This window comes from Dermacentor albipictus, chromosome 7 (assembly GCF_038994185.2).
Source record: "Dermacentor albipictus isolate Rhodes 1998 colony chromosome 7, USDA_Dalb.pri_finalv2, whole genome shotgun sequence".
Classification (NCBI taxonomy): domain Eukaryota; kingdom Metazoa; phylum Arthropoda; class Arachnida; order Ixodida; family Ixodidae; genus Dermacentor; species Dermacentor albipictus.
This window is the reverse complement of record NC_091827.1, coordinates 95,924,266-95,946,123: the sequence shown is the minus strand read 5'-3', so window position 1 is coordinate 95,946,123 and position 21,858 is coordinate 95,924,266. Positions and strand designations below refer to the sequence as shown.

General features: G+C 46.5%; 1 protein-coding gene across 12 annotated transcripts in view; it reads right to left on the bottom strand.

Annotated features, from left to right (window-relative positions):
- The window catches only part of LOC135897010 (gastrula zinc finger protein XlCGF49.1-like), a 59,623-nt gene extending 39,386 nt beyond the window's left edge, over positions 1 to 20,237 (bottom strand). For 2 of the 12 annotated variants that reach the window (XR_011507488.1, XR_010562871.2), the window contains exon 1: positions 13,450 to 13,729. The gene's annotated coding sequence lies outside the window, so the exon portion shown is untranslated. Of the gene's footprint in view, positions 1 to 13,449; positions 13,732 to 20,045 lie in introns of those variants that run through there. The other 10 variants (XR_011507489.1, XR_011507496.1, XR_011507487.1 and 7 more) reach the window with 10 other exon arrangements.
- Positions 20,238 to 21,858: the final 1,621 nt, after the last annotated feature.

The window sequence follows — 21,858 nt, the reverse complement described above, 5'->3', positions numbered from 1 at the left end:
GGCCAATCCTGCTCTGGTGAGGGAGTGCGTTACTGGTTCTGGTCACAGGGATCAGGCCATACTCCGGGCCTGTTTATGCAATTTTATCAACACGCGGCTTTTTTTTTTTGATCCGGTGGAAAATTGCGCGGCACCGGGATTTGAACCACGGACCTCTTGCACGCGAGGCGGGTGTTCTACCTCTATGCCACCGCTGCACCTATCCAGCGGTGGCGTAAGTGCTTTTATGCTAGTAGACAACTCTGCCAACTGGGTCGGTGCAAGAGCCTAGATGGGCAGACTCAAGATGTCTGAAGTAGGCGAAGAACAGTTCTTGCATTAAATCTTTTACCAATTTCCCTTGAACACTGAACTGTCACTGCTCTAGCTCCGGTGAGATGCCAATATTAGGCTCTGCTAAGCTGTGGAAGAACCTACGTCACGCAAACTGGTTGCAGCATTAATCACCAAATTAGGGAACACGCAAACAGTTTAAAGCAGTGCTTGTCAAACTGAGGGTCCTGGCCCCCAAATGGGCTATCTATTAAGGTTCAACTATCACGATCACCTATGACGTCAATGCTTCTCTTAATAGGGTTTAACCTCAAGCTTCAAACGATCCACTTCTCTCTTCACACTACTTCATTTATTGATGCAAGACAGTGAAATTTCTTGTGGGAAGTAGCCATGCAAATAATCTTATTCCTAGGCTACTAAACCTCCCTTTCCTGCCCAGTGTGTCAAAAAAGTGGCCAGACACATGCGATAGTTGTCGTTTTTATGGCTAAACACTTGGATCATATAGGAGGTTAGGAGGCCAAAAGAAGCCTATACAGTGCTAAAAAGCGGGCACGTCCTGTGCTACCGGGGCTTAGCGGAGAGAAGAGAACTAGGCGTCGGATTCCTGATTAATAAGAATATAGCTGGTAACATACAGGAATTCTATAGCATTAACGAGAGGGTGGCAGGTCTTGTTGTGAAACTTAATAAGAGGTACAAAATGAAGATTGTACAGGCCTACGCCCCTACATCCAGTCACGATGACCAGGAAGTCGAAAGCTTCTATGAAGACGTGGAATTGGCGATGGGTAGAGTGAAAACTAAATACACTATACTAATGGGCGACTTTAACGCCAAGGTAGGCAAGAAGCAGGCTGGAGACAAGGCCGTGGGGGAATATGGCATAGGCACTAGGAATATCAGGGGAGAGTTATTAGTAGAGTTTGCGGAACAGAATAATATGAGGATAATGAATACCTTCTTCCGCAAGCGGGATAGCCGAAAGTGGACGTGGAGGAGCCCAAACGGCGAGACTAGAAATGAAATAGACTTCATACTCTGCGCTAACCCTGGCATCATACAAGATGTGGACGTGCTCGGCAAGGTGCGCTGCAGTGACCACCGGATGGTAAGAACTCGAATTAGCCTAGACCTGAGAAGGGAACGGAAAAAACTGGTACATAAGAAGCCGATCAATGAGTTAGCGGTAAGACGGAAAATAGAGGAATTCCAGATCAAGCTACAGAACAGGTATTCGGCTTTAACTCAAGAAGAGGACCGTAGTGTTGAAGCAATGAACGACAATCTTGTGGGCATCATTAAGGAGTGTGCAATGGAAGTCGGTGGTAACTCCGTTAGGCAGGATACCAGTAAACTATCACAGGAGACGAAAGACCTGATCAAGAAACGCCAATGTATGAAAGCCTCTAACCCTACAGCTAGAATAGAACTGGCAGAACTTTCGAAGTTAATCAACAAGCGTAAGACAGCTGACATAAGGAAGTATAATATGGATAGAATTGAACATGCTCTCAGGAACAGAGAAAGCCTAAAAACAGTGAAGAAGAAACTGGGAATTGGCAAGAATCAGATGTATGCGTTAAGAGACAAAGCCGGCAATATCATTACTAATATGGATGAGATAGTTCAAGTGGCTGAAGAGTTCTATAGAGATTTATACAGTACCAGTGGCACCCAGGACGATAATGGAAGAGAAAATAGTCTAGACGAATTCGAAATCCCACAGGTAACGCCGGAAGAAGTCAAGAAAGCATTGGGAGATATGCAAAGGGGGAAGGCAGCTGGGGAGGATCAGGTAACAGCAGATTTGTTGAAGGATGGTGGGCAGATTGTTCTACAGAAACTGGCCACCCTGTATACGCAATGCCTCATAACGCCGAGCGTACCGGAATCTTGGAAAAACGCTAACATAATCCTAATCCATAAGAAAGGGGACGCCAAAGACTTGAAAAATTATAGACCGATAAGCTTGCTGTCTGTTGCCTACAAAGTATTCACTAAGGTAATCGCAAATAGAATCAGGAACACCTTAGACTTCTGTCAACCAAAGGACCAGGCAGGATTCCGTAAAGGCTACTCAACAATAGACCATATTCACACTATCAATCAGGTTATAGAGAAATGTGCGGAATATAACCAACCCTTATATATAGCTTTCATTGATTACGAGAAAGCATTTGATTCTGTCGAAACCTCAGCAGTCATGCAGGCATTACGGAATCAGGGTGTAGACGAGCCGTATGTAAACATACTGAAAGATATCTATAGCGGCTCCACAGCCACCGTAGTCCTCCATAAAGAAAGCAACAAAATCCCAATAAAGAAAGGCGTCAGGCAGGGAGATACGATCTCTCCAATGCTATTCACAGCGTGTTTACAGGAGGTATTCAGAGACCTGGATTGGGAAGAAATGGGGATAAAAGTTAATGGAGAATACCTTAGTAACTTGCGATTCGCTGATGATATTGCCTTGCTTAGTAACTCAGGGGACCACCAACTGCAATGCATGCTCACTGACCTCGAGAGGCAAAGCAGAAGAGTGGGTCTAAAAATTAATCTGCAGAAAACCAAAGTAATGTTTAACAGTCTAGGAAGAGAACAGCAATTTACAATAGGCAGCGAGGCACTGGAAGTCGTAAGGGAATACATCTACTTAGGGCAGGTAGTGACTGCGGATCCGGATCATGAGACGGAAATAATCAGAAGAATAAGAATGGGCAGGGGTGCGTTTGGCAGGCATTCTCAGATCATGAACAGCACGTTGCCATTATCCCTCAAGAGAAAAGTGTATAATAGCTGTGTCTTACCAGTACTCACCTACGGGGCAGAAACCTGGAGGCTTACGAAAAGGGTTCTACCCAAATTGAGGACGACGCAACGAGCTATGGAAAGAAGAATGATAGGTGTAACGTTAAGGGATAAGAAAAGAGCAGATTGGGTGAGGGAACAAACGCAAGTTAATGACATCTTAGTTGAAATCAAGAAAAAGAAATGGGCATGGGCAGGACATGTAATGAGGAGGGAAGATAACCGATGGTCACTAAGGGTTACGGACTGGATCCCAAGGGAAGGGATGCGTAGCAGGGGGCGGCAGAAAGTTAGGTGGGCGGATGAGATTAAGAAGTTTGCAGGGACGGCATGGCCACAATTAGTACATGACCGGGGTTGTTGGAGAAGTATGGGAGAGGCCTTTGCCCTGCAGTGGGCGTGACCAGGCTGATGATGATGATGATGACTTGGATCTAGGAGCAAGAGCACACGAGGCACCCAGTATTTCTCCGGCTGGGTGCATCTTGGAGAAATCACCGTCGATGCAGAAAAATCATGCTTTCTGTGCTTCCCCAGTAGCCATGCCAATACTTCTAGCCGAATTTGCAATCATGCCGTTTTTTTTTTAACGGCATCCTGTTGAAATGCTGACAAACAAAAAGAAGTGTTGGCGATATTTCTTACTTAGACTTAAACGTTACTTAACCTCTAAACAACCTCTGCACAGAATCAAAAATTATTTCCTGCCATTACTTATATCTGCTTTTATTATCATATGCATCAGCCATTCAGTGGCAAACATTTCTGAGCTTTAAGTATGCTTCAAAACTCATCTCCATAAAGCGCACGCTCTTACTCCCTATCACATGCATTCCATAAAACTTGTGCAGAATGCACATAGTTGCGAGTCAAGCACCTGCCCAGTCACTTTTTTTGTCCTGTCTTGTTTTCGTACTCATAGCTTTTAGCTAATACCATGTACCAACTAGCACAGCAGTCCGTTTTATTATATCACATGTTCTCTTAGAAATAGCTAGGTTCCTTCTTCAAAAATGAACATGCCACATGGGTAGTAAATACTAGATTAGATGTTTTATGTTTTAGTTCATGTTGTGCAGTATACTGGATGAGCACAGGAAACCAACAATCCTGGATCATTACATGTCCATGAAAAGGGAAGCAGTATGCAGTAGCCTCACACAGCTAGTAGCTAAGGGAACCTGTGTTTCTCTAAATGCACCATGTCATTTTAAACTGAAAGCATGCAAATGTTTTTAAATGCATAAGCATTTCTATGCCTACCCAACGAGGAAGCCAATCAGTCCATCCGTCAAGCAAGACAATCGCTATAAAGAAATTAATGTATAAAACAAAATAAATTTCAAAGGAAAAATGTTGGCGGTGGTGAGTTTCGAACATACAAGTTTATGCTCAGAAGTCGAGTGTCTTACTCAGTGGGCTAAACAACCATGACTGCACAAGTTGAATATATCTGAACTATATGATAAACGTGTTGTACCAGCAGCACAAAACAAAACGTCTTGTCACGGTCGAATGAAGGCCATCTCTACGACCACATGTAGAGCTGACTTGGAGCATTGTAGACATAAGGAAAATTCTGATTTTCTGAAAATTTAATGTCAAAATGGCCACACCCCCAATGCATTTTAGTGGTCACTGGATGCGCCTTCCGTTGGGGCATTCCTTCACCAACCAAAATGCCACAGATTTCTGAGGGTTCATGTTGATCACTTTGTGCAACACGCACAGATAAACAGTCAATGAGTTGATAAGGTTGACAAGGAGTGATGACGGGTTATATGAGTCATCGTTGTTAACAGTTCGACACTGATGGATAAGGTGTTAAAGAGCAATAACGGCTCATTATGGTCGGAGGAATTCTGATAAGGTTAATAAGCATTGATAAGGGTTGGGTCAAATCATGTCCAATAAGACTGATAAGGCTCGGATCGATTGCAATGATGTTGATACCGACTGATAAGGGTTGTCAAGGCTCGGATTGAGTATGATAAGATTGGTAACAACCAATAAGGGTTGATAAGGGTTTATACTGGTTGAACCAAGTTACAAGATTGATAATGGCACCAAGCTGCATGGAAATAGGCAAGCAAGCTTTATCTCAATCCCAGTCACCATTAATGAGTGCTAGAGCAAATTTACTAGCAGCAAGCCTCCAATGAATGCTTGCCATTTGGCATCACAATGTCCAGCAGTGAGTTTTTGTGACGACCACCACTTTGCTACATTTAAGCAATGGTGTTTCATGGGAAGTAGACAACAAAGAGTAAGGTTTGGTGCCGAGTTAATGAATGTCTCTTTGAATGGACATGAATGGACATGCAAAAGGAAAAGAAATTGCTTCACCAATGACAGGAATATGGCCTATTGTCTGATTATCTGGACAGTGCCAACTTTGTTCAAGATGAAGACTGCCATGTTTGTAATATTTCGAGCATTTATTATTCCAGTGAAACACTGTATGAAGTTTGAAATTCAGGTTGCCATTGCACAAAACAGAAGAGCAGGCCCAAAATATACGGAGTTCCAAGGATGATTTGGTAGCTGCGGTAGTAAAGCACAAAATCTGACACAGACATATATGAGCCCTTATCATTGAAATAGCAAATAAATGACCAAACATGAAGCAAGGTCGACAGAAGTGCGCTTAAAAACATTTCACTTGCTACTGCTTGGCTCATGAGCGACAAGATGCCAGGACAACTTCATTCACATTCGGTGGTAGGTATTGCACATTTGGCACTGGCTGCAGTTCCACTTGGCAAAGTAACTCTCTTCAGCTTTAACAGAATCACGGAGATTGGTGCAAGTGGTGCAGATTTCACACCACTGCAGATACATCATCTGAACAAAATGTAGTTTAACCGAATACAAGCGGAATACTGTGACCAAGGTGTAAGAAGAAAAGGTGAACCAACGACGCGGGAGCCAGTGGGGAGAAACGCGTCTCACTAATGGTGGTGCTTCACGTCTGCACTGCAGCACGGCAGCACACATAAGGTGGCTAAAAAGGCGGGAAATTTGAAAGGGTAAATAGTTATAGCTGCACATAAAACGTGTTGAAGGAAATAAAAGCTAAATGATTTAGTGCGTCTTTCATTCACTAGAATTATTCGAGTTCCTCAGGCGCCGTAACAGACGATAATGTCTCCAACATTGTGGTCGCGTCACTTGTTCTAGCAGACGGCGTTTGACGAAGCCTGGCAGCAGTCATGGAAAAGCGGTGCGGGCAAACAATTTCTTTCTCTCTCTCTCTCTTTTTGCAATGTTTGCTTTACTGTTGAGCAATCAGTCATCCTTGTTCTCAGTAGACGCTTAATAATGGAAATAATGGAAATGAACGAATAAGCAGAATTGCAAGAGAGGGAAGAAGAGAGATTTGCCGTTTAAGCGGCGACGTTGCCTGGCAGAGACAGATCGAACTCGACTATGGGCAAAAAGTTTTTTGTTCTAAACTGCAAAAGCGGATATGACTTGTGTAAAGAAAGTATCAATGTTCAGTGTCCCTAAACAGTCGACTGCAAGCATGGCGGGATGCCATGCAGCGTGAAGACCAAGTCCTGCAGCATGTGCGAGAAGGACTTCAACCCAGTGTGACGAAAACATGGACGGCAGTGCACAGCGAAGTTGTTTTAGCGAGCACGACCCGAAGAGCTTCTTTAGCGAAAGATGCTGTGCCGAGTAATTCTCCTGCTTCTTCACACTTCACTTTTAAAGAACAGTGTTCCGCGACAACTGACGCTTAAAAATTAAATTATGGTGTTTTACGTGCCAAATCCACTTTCTGATTGAGGCACGCCGTAGTGGAGGGCTCCGGAAATTTCGACCACCTGAGGTTCTTTAACGTGCACCTAAATCTAAGTACACGGGTGTTTTCGCATTTCGCCCCCATCGAAATGCGGCTGCCGTGGCCGGGATTCGGTCCCGCGACCTCGTGCTCAGCAGCCCAACACCATAGCCACTGAGCAACCACGGCGGGTGCAACTGACGCTTGCAAAGCACTACCGATAGAAGGAGCAATAGGCAGAAAACACAAACAAAAATGAAGAAACAGAAAGCAAAATGTAGGAAGTCACGAGTTACTGGAGTTGGGAACTGATGTGCCCATAGAAGGCGGCCAGAACCAGATTAGCACTGCGAAAACAGGACACTCTCCAGTTGATGGCAAGTGCAAAATGAAACCTGAGGGCAGTGAAGTGCAACAGCAGGCAAAAGTAGCTGTCATGCAAGAGACAAGAGCTCAAGTAACTTCTCGGGTGGACAAGGAAACATTAGCATAGCAGCTCAGCAGTCTACAAGACCTCAAGAAATTCAAGACTTCAATGCAGCGTTGCATGACAGTAACACCAACAGCATCAACTTCATCACGCTTTTTGAAAATCTGTCTCGCCACGCTGCTTACAATATCCTGGTCCTGCAAGAGGGTCGACATGGCCAGTGTGAGAAACTTAGTTTTTCTTCATCTTGAAGAAGTTTTGACAGCAAGTTCCAGTGGGCCCAACGAGTCTGCTTTGAGGTTTATGAAAATGTACCTTTAAGTCGACGACCAGATGAATGCCCGTGTGATTATTATGGGTAGAGCTACACCTCCAGAAAAACTTGGAATTATGAGTAAGCTGTCAACGCTAAGTGCTTTGAAAAGTTCCTTGAGCTGAATCGACAAGGTCATTGTGTGCAAAGGTGGCCCTGGCAGACGTCTTTTCCCTGACGTGCACTGAAAGAATGCCTACGTCGACGTATCCTGCCACTGGAGGTACAGGGAATGTTCCATGTGGCTAGAACCCAGCGAGAAAACTTGCAGTCGCTGTGAGAGGTTGCCAGATACACTTCACATTCACCACATGAGGCTTCTTGAGAAGAAACAAGAGCACAGGCCGTACCAGCGATTTCATATACCATCTACTGTCATCATCATCATCATCAGCCTAGTTACGCCCACTGCAGGGCAAAGACCTCTCCCATACTTCTCCAACTACCCTGGTCATGTACTAATTGTGGCCATGTTGTCCCTGCAAACGTCTTAATGTCATCCGCCCACCTAACTTTCTGCCGCCCCCTGCTACGCTTCCCTTCCCTTGGAATCCAGTCCGTAACCCTTAATGACCATCGGTTATCTCCCCTCCTCATTACATGTCCGGCCCATGTCCATTTCTTTTTCTTTATTTCAACTAAGATGTCATTTACCCACGCTTGTTGCCTCACCCAATATGCTCTTTTCTTATCCCTTAACGTTACACCGATCATTCTTCTTTCCATAGCTCGTTGCGTCGTCCTCAATTTCAGCAGAACCCTTTTCGTAAGCCTCCAGGTTTCTGCCCCATATGTAAGTACTGGTAACACACAGCTGTTATACACTTTCCTTTTGAGGGATAGTGGCAACCTGCTGTTCATGATTTGAGAATGCCTGCCAAATGCACCCCAGCCCATTCTTATTCTCCTGGCTATTTCAGTCTCATGATCCGGATCCGTGGTCACTACCTGCCCTAAGTAGATGTATTCCCTTACCACTTCCAGTGCCTCGCTACCTATCGTAAACTGCTGTTCTTTTCCGAGACTGTTAAACATTACTTTAGTTTTCTGCAGATTAATTTTCAGACCCACCCTTCTGCTTTGCCTCTCCAGGTCAGTGAGCATGCATTGCAATTGGTCTCCTGAGTTACTAAGCAAGGCAATATCATCAGCGAATCGCAAGTTGCTTAGGTATTCTCCATCAACTTTTATCCCCCATTCTTCCCACTCCAGGTCTCTGAATACCTCCTGTAAACATGCGGTGAATAGCATTGGAGAGATCGTATCTCCCTGTCTGACGCCTTTCTTTATTGGGATTTTGTTGCTTTCTTTGTGGAGGACTACGGTGGCTGTCGAGCCGCTATAGATAGCTTCCAGTATTTTTACATATGGCTCATCTACACCCTGATTCCGTAATGCCTCCATGACTGCTGAGGTTTCGACTGAATCAAACGCTTTCTCGTAATCAATGAAAGCTATATAATAAGGGTTGGTTATATTCTGTAGCTCTCAGCAAATGGCAGCCTTAAGGAGGGCAAGATATGATGATCAGGTGAACAAAAGACTGAAAGAGGAATTAATGAAAGAACGGATTAAAGTGAGCACAATGTCTGATGCAATAGTGGAAGAAACACTTAGCAAACTTGACTTACCACCAGCTCAGCGAGTGCTCATAGAAGAATGCTTGTCAGTGGCCAGAGCCACCACTAAAAGGAATCGGCGTTACACTGTATGATGGCTTATGATGTGCCTGCTTCTCGACATATGCAGTCCAACCACCTACAAGTTCTTGCGAGAGAACGACATTCCGCATCTTCTGAGCGTTTCGACAGCCAGGAGGTACATGAGCATGATTCAAGTCAACTGCAGATTTAACAAGAGATTCTTCGCTGCATTTCAAAAAAAGATGGCCATGAAGGATTCATACCAGCGTCATGGTATTCTTGTTTTCGATGAAATTCAGGTGCGGCAAGAGATGATTGTTCACTCAAGAACAATGACGTACTCTTGGCTCACCGACTTCAGTGAATCTTTGCCATGCAAAGAACAACTAGCCGACCACGGACTTGCTTTTATGTTCCTCTCTTTTGGGCACGTGCACTCTCAGCCGGACGCCGTTTTCACCAGCAAAGGCCCAACAAAAGGAACTGACCTTGCTCGTCTGGTCATAAAAGCAGTAATACTTTTAGAGTGGGCAGGGGCATTCGTTGATGCTTTGGTCTGCGATGGCACTGCTACCAACCACAGCATGTGGAAAGAGTACTCAGTGAGTGGCAAGTTGGAAAATCCCCTCATTTTATTCATCCTCTTGATGATGATCGCAAGGTGTTCAACTTTGCTTGATAAAATGCATTACAAACCTCCTGCACATGCAAAAAATTCTTCAACCTGCTGAAGACCGCATCTTCTGGGCTCACTATAACAAATTACTAATTGCAGACGCCAGCAATCCAGGTTGCTTGTGCGTGTGTCCGAAGTTGTCATCTGCCCACGTGAACCCTACAAATGCCGAAAATATGAGGGTGAAACTGGCAACACAGATCTTCAGTAGAAGTGTGGTTGATGACCTAATGTACTATTCTAAACGAGTTGTTTTTAGACTGGAAAATATGCAAGGAACAGTCAAGGTTACCATGAAGTTCAACAATTTGTTTGACACGTTAAACTGGCATTTTCTCGCACAAGGCATAAGGTGAGACAGCAAGGACTTTTAATTCTTTAAGTATTTCTCCAAATGGCTCGATGCTTGGGAAACAGAAGTGTCTGCAGGAAGAATCCCGAAAGAACGCTTTTAAATGGAGTCAACAGCTGAGGAACTTCGAGTGACAGTTTTGTCTACAATGGAGTTAACAACCTACTTATTCGAAGTCAGCCACTTCAAGTATGTGCTGACATATTGATTCAACCAGGTCATTTTGGAATGCCATTTTGGGTCTATTCACCAAGCTGGGGGTCAGGACAATTATCCTTCTATGCCAACATTTCTCCAGTTGTACAACATGCTGTCTTTTTACAACATGGCAAAGCTTCCAAAGTTTGGCGACTGCAGCATTACAGATGGCTGCGACAATCGTCTTCTCACGCTATCAGATCTCACAACAGCCTTCAGATCCAATGATGGAGAGTCAAGGCTGGAAAAGCTCACAGAAAACTTGACAAGAACGTAGATGATGAAGTGGAATGCTAGACCTTTTTTGACCATGTTCATGCTTTGCCAGAAGCAGCGGACTGTATAGTCTACTACATAACCGGCTACATGTGTCGCGAAGTCTTACTAAAGAACACATCATGCAAACAATGTACCCGTGGGCTGGCAGTCTCACTTGTAAAGTCAGACTGCCCTGAAGCTTCCCTTGTTAACTTGAAGACTAAAGGCAAGCTGATTCATCCCACTATTCACATCTTTTGCATGCTGCAGTCAGCAGAGAGTGTCTTTCAGAAGAATGCTGCAAAATGTTCTGCATACTGCCTTATAAAAGGTGAATTGTTTTAGAAGCACAACTTTTCATTTCCATGCCCTCTGCACAAGGACGATGTGGTTGCATATGTTTTGCACTACTATGCCTCTATGAGGATGAGGCAATATGACAAGCAAAAACGATCCAATAGCAGCAAGTCACACAATTTAAGAAAGCTGGCTAAGCTCATTTAAAACCCAGCTATGAAGAATGCCACAGGAATATGTGTATCCTACATCGATGAACTTTCTTTCTCTTGGTTCGCAAGCAGATTCTATATTGTTTTTCTGTTGCCTCGTGAATGCTGAATAATAAAAAAAAAACAATCAGCATCTGCTATCATGAACATTAAATTAAGGAGCATGCACACATTGATTACACTGAAGGCTATAAATGCATGAAAGGCGCATCATGGTTCATAAGAAACAAGTAGCCTTTGTATTAGTGCTTCATGAACTCTACTTATCATGGAGCCCGTATGCTAAATGCGTAATATTTAATTTTCGTTTGAGTCTACACAACAATGATGGTACAGCTCACTGCATTACCAAAAGCGCTTATATACACGCAGGAGAACGTTGCACACGGTACTTCCCAACACACTGCCTTCGCATGAGAAATGAAAATGAGGACGCAGCATATAGCGACGAAAGATCATCTAAACGGAGCTTACAAACTGAATTGTCAGCTGCTCCAACAATAATGCAGACTGCAAGCACCGCATTGAGCAAAATGTACTTTTTTTATTTAAGAATGCAGCATGCGTTCCAGCAATGTCAGATAACTCTATAAGCTTTTGGAAAATTAAGATAGTAACCTCAATAAGGGAGCGTTAAAACATTACACCCACTCTGAAAAATGCAGGCTGAACTGCGCACGCTCAGGGCATGTCAGCCTCTGCCACCCAGCCTCTTAGTCGCGTGCGCCAACTTGCGGCTGCCCAGCATTAGTGAGATGAGCCAGCTGTTCCTCTTACACCATGACTGTGACCATTGAGGAGAACGTACGTGACAATGAACCAGAGCAATGTGCTTACCACAAAAAGACTACTATAGTATGACAGGACTTGCACAGCATGATATATCTTAAATAAGCGAAGAGTGGACTCACAGATCGTCATATAGGTGATAAAGTTAATTGCTGATGAATATTTGTCATATAGTAAGTGCATTCAATGGAAATATTAAATAATTATCCTAACAGTATCAATTAGGTTCTCTGGGACCATTCAAAACAATAAAATACAAGCGACACTAAAGGGAGGTTACATGGTATTATTAAGAGAAAGAAATTATCAAGAAGAATCAACAATGCACATTCACAAAATGCACTCACTTATGCAGTACACTGAAAATGACTTAGCAAACTGAATTCTTAATGGCCAGTTACACGACTTCTCTTGGAGCATTGAATAAAATAAAATTTAAATATTTCTACAATTTTTTTTCTTGAAGAAAGATTTCTCGAAATTCTGATACAGGCACAGAGCTCCAACTATTTCTGGTTGTCCTATTTATACTGTGCTTTGTTATGAAGCAAAAGAATACCAGTGGTTACGACTATTGTTAAGTAAAAAGAATACACACAGAAGACTAAACTTGTAAATCTTAGATCTTTATATTTCAAGGTTTCGATGTGAGCTACAGAAAATACCACGTGACCCATGGAAGGCCAGAAGCGGAGCAAAGCATGTCCAGTTGTGCAGTGCGAGATATGATTAATGATTATCAAAGTTAATTAATGATTTATTAGTGATTGAACTAAGGCGTATGAAGATTGGTTAAGGTGTATTAAGGAAGGTTAAGGTCCGTTAAGAGGATTAAGGTGAATTACAGCAGACTTTACAAGGTTTTCGCCTTCGCGTCTCTTAGGCGATAGCTAAGGACAACAGGTAATTTTTCCTTCAACGAAGGTGTGGTGACAACGAATTTTATGTGATTCGGTAGATGCCACAAGCATTTACAAACAATTTATAAGAAGTCAATTAGGAAAGTTCAGGGGTTGCAGCGAAAATTTTCCTTTTGAAAGCGAAAGTACAGTATTGAAAAAAACTGATATAAATTTAGTTTGCTACAAGCTGGCCTAAAAGGCTATCGATGCGTAGTCTGCCTGATTATTTTCTTGGAATTGCCTTTCAATGTCCTTTCAATCCCTCGCCCTCATCTTGCTCTTTTTCTTGCTTTCAGGCGAGGTTTGAAAGTCTGCCTGTCTAAATATCCTGGCGTTGCTAAAACGGGAGCTTTCACTTACGCTCCAATAAAGGTGGTTTTTGCGCACCTATACCAAGATGAGTGGTCCACTCCCCGCACTTCTTGCAAGTGTCAGCACGCATGACGAATTTATTGATTAGGGAATCACGCGCAGCGCCCCAGAACCTGACAGCGCTTGCACTCACCAGCGAGGACTCGACCCGTTGACGCTGCGTTCTCAGCTACTGGTTACCGAGGGACTGGCGCTTCTTGCACGGTTGCGACTAAAAGCAAGGCATTGTTACATTAGCAGTGCGTTCGTGAAAGAAACGACGGCTCTCTAGAAAGCAGTAAGCACACACAGAACCGCACATAAACCACTCAGCCTCCCGAACGCGCACGTAGACAAGCAATGCCCGTGATACAAATGTTCGCGCGATCCGCGACTATCGTGACACCTTTGGGACGTATAGTGAACGACTAAACTACTGAAAACATTAATGTAACTACAAACACCGCGTTTATAAATTGTTATGCAAATGAAGACCTTTACATGCTTATAGATAATAAATAACAAAGCAGACACCACAGCGCATAAGACAAACTTGAGCTTCACCACTGGAAAAGCTGGCGCCACCATCGGCGTGACGTGCTAGGAGGGATCACGTGGACATAGCGGCCGCGTCGGCTGCTTCGGGCGCGCCGAAGCGAGCTGAAAACTAGTTTAAATTCCCTCGTACTCTGCGGTCCTCATTTAGTGGCGAAATTTTCCCGCTTCGAGTATCTCCTTCACAACGCTTCAAAGCACTACAATATGTAGTGGCTGCCTTTGAAGGCGCGCAACATGGTCGGCTACTGCTCGGTGCCGCAGGGCCGGACGCACGTAACGGAGGCCGGTGTCAGCCTTATTCACACGTAGCCGCAGGACAAGAAGCTGCGTGAAGCTTGGCTCGCGAAACATAAAACCGGCAAACAATCATCGGCTACAACTCGGGTATGCAGCAAGCACAGACGCGAGGAAGGTTTCTGCTACGGCGCCCGGTCTGAGATGTTCTGAAAACGCGCACTGAGACGCTCGCCCGAGTCCGCTGCCCGACTAATGTCATGACGGTTTGGTCTATGAACTTGTCGATGCTATAGATACTGGCAAGTTCAGTGGAGTGGAAAGGCGGCGGTTAGAAGCACATTTAAAAAAAGCATGGCATATGGTCATGTTTGGGTTATGAATTAATGCACTGGATTACAAAAAAGGAGCAGCGGGAAATTGCACGCTGAGAACACCGATAAACATACAGTGCGACGCAACTCGAGGAATAATATTGAAAGGTCAAAGAATTTAGAAGAAAGAAAGAGTGAATCGTCGCGACGGCACATCACAGTCCCCGTAGGCGTCGAAGTCTCTACAAGGAAATTATTTTTGAACAGCTCTGATAGCGCCCACGCAACAACGGTTGCTTTTATACTGTCAAATGCTCATATTCTGCGGCCTAAAGCTCATGGCACGGTGAGAAAACGCGCGCGCGGAGAAATCGAAACAGTGCGCGGACAAGCATGCAGACGCGCAGTCGGTCGCTGCGAATCTGCGCGATCGCTGCATTGAGGCTTCGTTCTATTACGCTCCATTTAGTTATACAAACACTATAAGAACATATTTCGCAGTTTGCTCTCGGCGTTTACCCACCTTTCACGCAAGAAGCCGGTTCGGGAGACTCCGTCGCGGCAATTAACCGCGCGCAGTGGCGTTCACTGTACGTATTCGGTAAAGAGATAGCGTCTGTAAACGATTGTGTGCTTTCAGTTTGCCCAAGATTATTATTTAGACACTAAGAAACTTCTCTCGTTTCGAAAGTACTTACAAAAATGTCCGGGAGAGCTCGCGCGTGGTGTTTTCAGTGACCGCTGACAGCAAATCCTATGAGGAGCGTGCCACGTGATCCCTCATACTACGCCAGCGAGGCGCTTCCGATAGACGGCGACTCCGTAACTCATCGCCGGAGACGCGTATTTGGCGCGATATTTAAATACCTTGCGCTGGGCACCTGAGGATGCTACATCAGGCTACATTGCGCCAATATTTGCCAAGAATGCTGACATATTTCGGCGTTAACACAAAGAAACAGCATTTTTAGTCGATTTTACCCTTCATTTCCCCTTACAGCGATCCTGAAACGATTTTGGTGATATATTGTACAAGCGTACCGAGTCCTTGAAAGATTATCGATGACGCAAGCTGGGTAGCCAATCGGATATCTTGCCCAGCTTACTACGTCAACTGTGTGTGTATGTTTGTGTGTGTGTGGGGGGGGGGGGAGACTCAAGGTGAGCGGCGCGGCTGTAATCGGCAGCGATGCACATTTTTAAAAGCTTATAATAACTCCCACGCTTTAGCGCGGATCGCTAAATGCGTAACCAACTGTATTCTACTTTGTTGCTGGTGCAAATTTTTGGAAGGAGCGTAATCGTGAACACGTTGTCTTTTTAAATGTTTAAAATGTCTTGCACTTGATTACAGGAATATTAGCTCTGTGTTTGGCTGGTTAAATTTCGCACCACCAGATTCCTGTGTCGTGCAGACCGCTCTAAGGTCGGTAACTTCATCACGAGGTAGTAGCATGGATGAAGGAAAAAAATAAAAAGAAAATGGCGTGGTTGAACGCGGATAAATCAAGTTTGTCGAGTGGTTTTCCTTACTTTGGGAAATGACAGGCGCTGCATGCTTTGAGCCGTCAGCAATTACCGTATCTACGACTGCACCACAAGACAACGCACGGACGCTGCTCGGCGCGGTAGCAGCAGCAAGTGAATTGACCATGCTGCGTCTCGCTTCAACACTGTTAAATACGGACCCTTTTCCTGGCATCACTCGGGTTCACCAGACCACATCCAATCGCCGTCGCACCCAATTAAGGTGCGCAGAAGTGCGTCTGACATGTTCTCGGACCTGTCAGACAAGTTGGCGACCCCCACTCGAGGCGCCGCACGTGGAGCTATAAAGTGCAACGGGAGCCTGGCACGGTTCCAGATAATCTGGGTCCCGAGCGAACTTGTTTTGCAGCTCTGAAACGTCGCTCGAAAACAACCTCCATCCGCCGATTGTGACGGCCCTTGCAAGCCATGAGGCAATGCCGGTGGCAAGTCACCCGTTCTACAGTGGAGCCCTTGGAGCAACTCTCATGCGCCGATTGTGACGGCACTTGCACGGGTGCCTACCGTTAGAGGAAGATGACGACACCTGAGCTCGATGATTGGCCAAAAATGACGTGACCCCGAGACACCGAAGGGCTTAAAAGCGAGAGACAGGGAGCTAAGAGAAGCATTCCTTCATTCATTTCTTTCGTTCTTCTTGACACGGGCCGCAGCGTCCAATTTGCTGCCGGCCATCAATGAATTCGACTGTTAATTACTTTGTTTTATTACTGTAAATAATGTAAATAAACCTCCACTTTTCTTCTCAGAATCCTCCTGAACGTCGGCCAACTCCCGCACTCAACGGCAAGATCCAATAACTGGGTGACAGCGGTGGGATTGCCCTCCAGGTCCAACAACGCGAACTAAGCGTCGAAAGCACAGCGCATACGAAGCTACCAGCACTCGGCGCGCTCTGTCCACATCGCAGATCGCTTTCAAGATATGGGCGCCCACGCGGCGCACGCAGCAGCCGCTGGTATAGTGGCAGGCTAAAGGGCCGTTTATAGTCCGACGTAACGCACGTGCGCGCGCGCGCGCGCACGCTACGTCACGTCGGCGAAAACGACACCTCTATACACCAGAACACCGTGAATTCAAAGGGCGCCGCCATATTCATGAGTGCCGGTCGCGCCATCTATCCCAAGCGCCGCGAAGTAGCAGGCCTGGGCTGCCACGCCGGGAGATGCGACCCGGCGCGATTGCGAAACTTGGGCTTTTTAGCTGGGCGGAAGGCGTGTTTCGCGTTTTTTCTAACCTGTCATTTTCGCTGTCTGGATTCAATCAAACTTCAAGACCTCGTGCAAGTCCACAATGGACACACTGAGTGCTGTGCAGTCTGCAGAAGCGAATACATCGGGTAGGTACGCTATTACGTTTGTACAAACCACGCGCTATATGCTAGAACACCTGTGAGCTTTTTGGCACGTAACCTGTGAAGGAATTTACAGCACTGTATTGGTGCCATATATTATTAAAGCACGCAGAACACTGTCATCTGCACTTTCAGTTTGGTCTTGTTTGTAATGGTCTCTACTGGGTTGGCCGCGCTTGGCAACCAACTGGCGAGGTCGTTTGACTGCCTGGTTAGCAGACGCCTGCCCTTCACCACCTGCACACTGAAAACAAAATAGATGTTATAGTAAGAAGGGCTGTAGTTCTTTCCCATGCCATCACTTTTGCGAAGATATAAAGTCCTCTCAAAATGAAATAGAAAATACACCAGGCCAATTGTATCATGCAACCACTTAAGAGTACAACATTCAGAACAAAATCCTACAGCACTCGAACAAGCAGCATATGATGCTAAACCTGCACTCATTGGAAAATGAGGTACTACAGTAGTTATAATGTTCAACTACATGTGCAGTCAAAGCCCGTATAACAGGCGAGCATGACAGATGCAGGTGTTGTACAGTTGCACAAACCATGACAGGGCACGTAAAATTATCATCCCTACTTAAAGCTGCATCATCAGGACCCCTTTGGTACAAGACAACAACCGCACGTGCATTCCAAGAAATTAGCCCCACCAACTGCAGCTACCTGGTACCAGACCTGTGTCGCTTGTGCGAGGCCATCGGATTGTTGGCGCTCCCTTAGAAAAGAAAACAGTAAAAAAAACTCGTGAGAACGATCAAAATTTTGTTACAAAATACAAGAATAATTAAGCACCTTATTTTCCTCGCCATATGAACGGAAATATTTTGCGCTTTGCCCCGCATAACAGCCCGCACGCAGTTTAGAGCTCAGGAGGCTCAAATGAATTCGTTACGAATGACGCCTGCAACACCAGCTCGTAAAGGTAGGTGCGCTGCAAGAACACCTTCGGCGACGAGTAGTCGTCGTTTACGTTTTTGTGGACGCATGCTACGTGACGAGCAGACTTCGGTTTACTTTCATTAGCAATAACGCTCACCAGCAAGGCCTACAACTTGTCGTTCACACTTAATGGTCATTCCGTGCACCAGCTGCAAGTATCGCTAACCGCAAACTCAACTGTTCCGCTTAACCGTCGGGAGCTCTGCCTGAATGAAAACACGAAAAGGCTTGCCTTTTTGTTATAGCCAAGGCGAAGCACCGGCGCGGGATTCTGCTCTGTAGGCTTGTTGCGCAGAAAGTGCTCGGAGCAAACCTGCGTATTTGTAGGGCGCAAAGTTGAACGTGGCACCAAAATAGACACAGATCGAATACTCACTCGTGCATTTTCACTGGGCTTGGTAGTTATTCCTATTCACTGCAGCTATCCACCGGTGGTGCAGCTTGGCATTCTTCGTTGCGGATGGAAATCGGCGCAGGCTGAAAACACCGCACCTGCACGATTCCCTACGTGTGTTGTGCTCTTCGCAAACAGCGCTAAGCAACCTGCTCCTTTTCCGCTGGTTGTTTTGGCATCCAAACACGGCGCAATGATGCCCAGATGACTTCTTCTACTTTGGATCCGTGTGAACGGGCACATTTCCGCACTTTGGAGCCCTAGAGCTGGCACTTGCCATGTCTACTGGTCGCCGGCGAACACACTTTGGCAGCCCAGTACAAAATAGCGCCGGTCGACCGGGCAACCCGGGTGCGAGAGTATGCGTTCGGTTAGTCTGGGTGCGAGACTAGCGTGTTCTGGTCTATAGTCGGGCGCACCGGCGCAGCTAACATAACCGGCGGCTTCCAACGCGCCCCGGCGGGCCCGGCGCCGATTTGGCTCCGGAGCCATTCGCGCGTCGAAGTCGGCGGAACTCTCGCACCACAATGCACTGCGCGCGAAGTAAAAGGGGCCAACACAACTCCGCAGACGGCTTTTGCGGATGGCGCGCGACTTGGTGAACCTTCTGCGCATGCTCCGAAGATAGCAGCCTACGGCGCGCGCATTGAAGTATAGAGGGGATGGCATCTCGGCTGGCGCAGCGCAACCGACGTAGCGTGACTGACCGCGAACGACGCTCGCCCGCGCGCCGAGAACGTCGGACTATAAACGGGCCTTAAGTCCCCCTTTGACCTTGGCTGAGCTTCGAAGTGTCCTTTCTTTTTGCAAAACTTGCAAACAGCTTTGTTGTAAGGGCAAAATTTCCGCTGATGCTAATCTCGTCCGCCGAGGTGACACAATCTGTGCGCGCCGGCGAGGAGCGTTTCTCTTGATCCCGACGCTTGATTACGTGACTGCCTTCACGTTGGCCTGTGTTTCGCTGCATCAACGGAGACTGGCCCAGATAACTGGCTTTCTCGTTCACGTTTCGCGTTCACGTTCACGCGAGAGCAGCCGTGCATGCAGAAGCGCTTGATCAAGCGTCAAGTCGGAAGTGCGGCAGAGTTGTTCCGATAACGTGCTGTCCAAGAAACCAACAATAAATTGGTCTCGAACGAGTCTGTCCTCGATGGACGCTGAACCGTAGTTGCATCTTTTTACCGTGTTTCGCAACGCGGAATAAAAAGCATCGACGCTTTCGTCTCCTCGCTACGTCTGCTTGTGAAAACGATAACTCTCGTGAACTTCGTTTAGCGGGTGCACGAAATACGAGGTGAACTTGCTTTTAACAATGCTGTACGACTGAACTTCGGCCGACAAGTCGAAAGACGCCAGCACGCGTCGAGCTTGAACACTCATGCAATAAAGAAGCGTTCGTACCAGAACCTCGTCGGTAGCTTGGTGCAGACCTGTAGCGTAGGCATAGTCCTCGAACCGCTCAATCGAGGTAGATAGACCATGCACTTGGGTCGGCGAAGTCGAAGCTCAATGGCTGTTGGAGTCCAGGTACCCCGGCAAACGCAGCGTCCGGCTTGTTCACCATTAGAGACAGCGAACAGCGGCCACTTCTGACACCATGTATACTATGCGGGGTGCTGACAGACGCTAGCCGCGTCTACCCAAGTGACTCGGAGCCGCGTTGACTGAACGAATATGCCACACACCTTTATTCGACAACCACATATATAGAACGCATGGCGCGTAGCACCCTCTACATCTTTCCCCCGAGATATGCACACAAGAAACACTAAACACTTCCCAAGTCAAGTCTTCTCGGAGTCTTGGCTCGACGCCCAAACCCTGTGACTCTCACTCCACAATCATTGGAGACGCGGTGTTGCTGTTATCGTGGCGTCTGTTGCCGTGATCTGCTCTTCGTGTTCCTCGCGGTTTTCACTCCGAGCTGGCTCGTTATTACGCACAAGCAGAGCGTTGGGTGTTTGCACGACGTACACGAGCGGAGCTTGGAGGCTAGGCTGAGAACACACGCCGTATCCTTGATGTCTCGAACCCACACCGTATCTCCCGGCTGCAACGGAGGAAGGACGGTCGCGGCATGACGGCGATCGAAGTCTTTCCTCTGCCGCCTTCTCACCTCTTCGTCTTGGCACTTCACATCGTCTGGCGCAGGCCACTTCGGTTCCAGGCGGTCCAGGCGGTCTTGGGAAGCCTGGTTCGCAAGCTGCGACCCAACAGTAGCTGCGCTGAACCCTGTGACGCCTGCAGTGTCTCTGTACGACAGAAGAACCGGAAAAGGATCGTCTGCTTTCGCAAACAATTCTTTGATCGTACGCACCATCCTTTCCACTTCCCCATTTGACTGCGGGTAGTTTGGACTTGAGGTGATGTGTTGGAAGCCATAGCACTTCGCAAAAGCTGCAAAGGCCTGTGAAGCAAATTGCGGTCCTGCTGCGGGAGTGCCAAAAGGAGCAAAAATGCTTTTGACTGCATTGATGACCGCCTCAGAGTCCGTGCTTCGCATGTAGATGACTTCAGGGTAACCAGAACGATAATGAACCACTAGTAGGTAGCTGTGTCCCTTGTAACTAAACAAGTCCATTCCTACTTCTTGCCACGGTTGTTCTGGAGTGTTCGTTACCACCAATGGCTCACTTCTTCGCGCTCGTGTGACTGCGCACTGTCTGCAGCGAGTGACTCTGTCCCGTATTTGCTGCGCAAGTCGGTACCACCACACGGAGTCCTGGCCCCTTAGGCGGCATCGGTTAATTAATGGTGGCCTTCATGGATAAGTTCGAGCGTATCCTTTTGCAGCAATGCCAGGATGACAGAGCGATTACCTTTTAGCAGGATGCCGTTGCACAAAGAGAGATCACTTCGATGGCTCCAGTTCTTCTTGAGGTGCTCCGGAAGCATGTCTCGACAAGGCCATCCTTCGGAGCGCAGTATTTGACGAGCTGGTTGCATACCCAGTCCAGTTCTTGGTGCCTGCGAACGTCGTCTACAGTAACCAGCTTCGTGTCAGTGATCGTAGCAACTTGAAATTCCACAAAATCCTCTACCACATCTGCCGGATTGATCGACGGCTTCTCATCCGGAGCCCTTGAAGAGTATCCGCAGATAGCTGTTCGCTCAGAACGTAGACTACGTTAAATTGGTAGCGCGTAAGTTTGATGCGGAACCTTTGAATACGTAGGGGCATAGTGCCCAAGTCAGCGTTTCCAAGTAGAGTTAC